This window comes from Dermacentor silvarum, chromosome 4 (assembly GCF_013339745.2).
Source record: "Dermacentor silvarum isolate Dsil-2018 chromosome 4, BIME_Dsil_1.4, whole genome shotgun sequence".
Lineage (NCBI taxonomy): Eukaryota > Metazoa > Arthropoda > Arachnida > Ixodida > Ixodidae > Dermacentor > Dermacentor silvarum.
Genome location: NC_051157.2, coordinates 4,142,774 through 4,146,328, shown reverse-complemented (window position 1 = coordinate 4,146,328; position 3,555 = coordinate 4,142,774). Strand labels below are relative to the sequence as shown.

General features: G+C 55.9%; 1 pseudogene; it reads right to left on the bottom strand.

The window, feature by feature from the left end:
- Positions 1-872: 872 nt before the first annotated feature.
- LOC125944638 (uncharacterized) lies at positions 873-3,169 on the bottom strand (annotated as a pseudogene).
- Between the last annotated feature and the right edge of the window lie 386 nt (positions 3,170-3,555).

Below are 3,555 nucleotides of genomic sequence, written 5' to 3'. Positions count from 1 at the left end.
TGCCTCCATAATCGCCCCCTTGACCGCGCTTCTTACCGGCCGTTCCAAGCTACCGGACTGCTCCCCGGCATGTGACGACGCATTTCAAGAACTGCGCCGTCTTCTCACTTCACCGCCAGTACTGCGCCACTTCGATCCCTCTGCTCCAACTGAGATTCACACGGACGCTAGTGGTGTCGGGCTAGGTGCTGTTCTTGCACAGCGCAAGAATGGCTTCGATGAGTACGTCGTAGCGTATGCCAGCCGCAGCCTTACCAACCTCAGGCGAACTACTCCGTTACTGAAAAGGAATGTTTGGCCATTATTTGGGCTATCGCAAAATTTAGACCTTACGTGTATGGGCGCCCTTTTGACATCGTGACCGACCATCATGCCCTATGCTGGTTGTCTTCACTCAAAGATCCAACTGGTCGGCTGGCTCGTTGGGCATTACGCCTACAAGATTACGACATCCCTGTTGTTTATCGCTCCGGCCGCAAGCATTCAGACGCAGACGCTCTTTCCCGGTCACCCCTGTCACCTGATCCTATCTGCTCGTCTATTTCCGCCTGCGGTGCCTTCGCCCTCAACATTTCCGACATGCCATCAGAGCAGCGCAAGAACCCATAGATCTGTTCGCTTCTCGACTTCCTGTCTAGCCGGTCACCAGCGCCGATCTCTCGGACGCTCCGTCACCAAGCCACGCACTTTATTATTCGGGATAACCTCCTCTACCGCCGCAACTACAACTCCAGCGGTCACAAGTGGTTGCTTGTTATTCCCCGACATCTCCGCTCCGACATCTGCGCCACGTTCCACGATGACCCACAATACGGCCACGCTGGGGTATTGAAGACATACTCTCGCCTCCAGGTTCGGTACTACTGGTGGTGGTGAATTCTTTATTTCGCCCAAAAAGAGGGGACCAGTCCAAGGACCGGTTGCGCTGGCTTAGAGGAGGTCGGCGGGGATCCCTTGGGATTCCGCGGCCTCCACCGCACGCTGGATGAGCCGACGTTGGTCTGCTGGCTCGGAGCTACGCAGGAGGGACTCCCACGACTCTGGGGTGTTTGTTTTGTCTGTGTTGTCGTGCGTACAAGTCCACGCCATGTGTATGAGAGTGGCCGGAGCTGAGCAGTGTTTGCACCGAGGCGTTATTTGTTGCGGAAAGATTTTACTGTATAAGAGGGGGTGTGGGAAGCTACCTGTTTGTAGTTTGCGCCATTGGACGGCCTCGCGCCTTGTTAGATCACGGTGTGCGGGAGGATATATGCATCTCCCGAGTCGGTAGTACTGGAGGATGTCCGTGTAAGTGGTGAGTAGAGAATCGCGCGATATAGTGGTGTCAGGGGAATCGGGGCGGTGGATCCTACACTCGGCTCGGCAGCTAAGATCTCGAGCAAGTGTATGCACCTGGACGTTTCCCCTGAGCGATTCATGGGCTGGAGCCCACAGGAGTAAGCGGGATGTGGAGGAGGGGGGAGTAGAATGCAGAATGTGTGATGCCGGGCGAGAGTTACGGCCGGCATCGTAGTTGCGGATCGCCTGTTGAGAATCACTTATGACGACTTTGGTAATAGGATCAGCTAGCGCAAGCGCAATGGCAACCTCCTCTGCTGCGGTGACTGTTTCTGCGTTGCGAATGCTGCAGGCTGTGTACCAGCTACGGTGCGGGGCGAGGGCTGCCGCCACCATCGCTGGTTTCGAGGGGTGGTAAGAGGCGTCCGTATACGTGACATCTGGACGTCCACTGAAGCGTTTCTCGAACTGTCGTGCACGATCGGCCCGTCTCTCGGCGTGGTGTTCCGGATGCATCCGTTTGGGAATGGGTGGTATTCGGAGATTTTGACGATATTCCTGTGTAAGGTCAATATAATTGGGGGCCGCCCTCGTTGGTGAGATCCCAACTTGCTGCAGTACCGCGCGGCCAGCGTGTGTGAGTGACAACCGCTCGTATTGGGCGGTGAGGGTAGCTTCGATCAGTTCGCTCACGGTGTTGGAGATGCCGAGAGCCATAAGCTTGTGAGTAGCTGTTGACATGGGAAGACCCAGGGCCGTCTTGTATGCTTTTCGAAGTGACGCCTCTAGCCGTTCGCTTTCGGCGCGGATGAGACGTAAGTAAGGTGCCGAGTAGGTGATGCGGGAGCAGATGAAGGCTTGGACGAGGCGCAGGAGGTTGCACTCTCGCATACCTCGGTGCTTGTTGGAGACTCGCTTGAGAAGACGTCCGATCTGTAGCACCGACTGGTCGATGCGTTGGAGCGATATATTGTTGCTGCCGTTTGCCTGTAGGTGTAGGCCCAGAATCCTGATGTGATCTGTACGAGGGATGGGGTTTCCTTGCACCTGGAGGTTGATCTCAGGAAGTATTTTTGGTGGGCGTCGTCCTGGGGACGGGATGATTATATACTCTGACTTAGTCGCCGAGCAGCTGAGGCCAACTGTATCCAGATAGCCTCCGACCCGATCGATGGCGGTCTGGAGAGTCTCTTCGATCTCGCCGTCACTGCCGTGTGTGATCCAAAGAGTAAGATCGTCAGCATAAACGCTGTGGTGTAGGTGGGGAATGTCAGCCAGAAGCTTGGGCAGGCCTATCAGTGCAACGTTGAAAAGCAGCGGCGAGAGCACTGAGCCTTGCGGCGTGCCGCGGTTGCCAGGAGAGATGATGGAGGGATGTCCCGTGCCGACGCTGAGTTGTATCTTGCGGTCGGTCTGGAAGTCTCGGACGTATGCATACGTGCGATGTCCGACGCCGAGAGTCTGGAGTTGTTGAAGAATCGCTTCATGGAGGATATTGTCGAAGGCCTAGGCAACATCGAGGCCGACGATGACTTTCGTGTCTAGTGTGCGACGCATGACTACCTGGTGATGGAGAAGAAGCATTATGTCGGGGGCTGCTAAGTGAGGACGGAAACCGAACATCGTGTCTGGTAGGAGGTGGTTGTCTTCGAGGTAGCGAAGAAGTCTGGACTGGATAACGTGTTCCATTAACTTCCCAACACAGGACGTGATAGAGATGGGACGGAGGTTGGCCAAGGTGGGTGGTTTTCCCGGCTTGGGGATGAAGACTAGCTTGGCGCACTTCCATTCCTGCGGGATGGTACCGCTCGCCCAACACTCTTGAAGGTAGTCGGTGAGGGCGTGAATAGAGGCGTCATCTAGATTCCTAAGCATCGTGTTAGAAATGCGGTCGGGGCCGGCCGCACAATTGGTCTTGAGGCGATTGAGTTCTGCACGGACCTCCGCTAAAGAGATCGGGGCGTCTAGGCCAGGGTTGGCCGAGCCCTGATAGGGGGGAAGGGTGGTTGCCGGTTCGGGGCGGATGTAGGTGTTAATTAGCTCTTGTTTGAGCTCATCTGGTGTCCCAGGATACTGATGGAAGATTCGCTCAAGCTGTTGGCGTGCTCGGAGATCGCCTCCGGCCGGGTTCATTAGATGTCGGAGCAGGTTCCACGTGTTACGAGCGTTCGGAGTCTTGTTCATCTGGTCACAAATGTTGTGCCAGCTCTGGCGGGTGAGTTTTATTGCATAGTTCTCAATGTTCGTGTGGGCGCGCGCCAGCCGACGGCGGATATC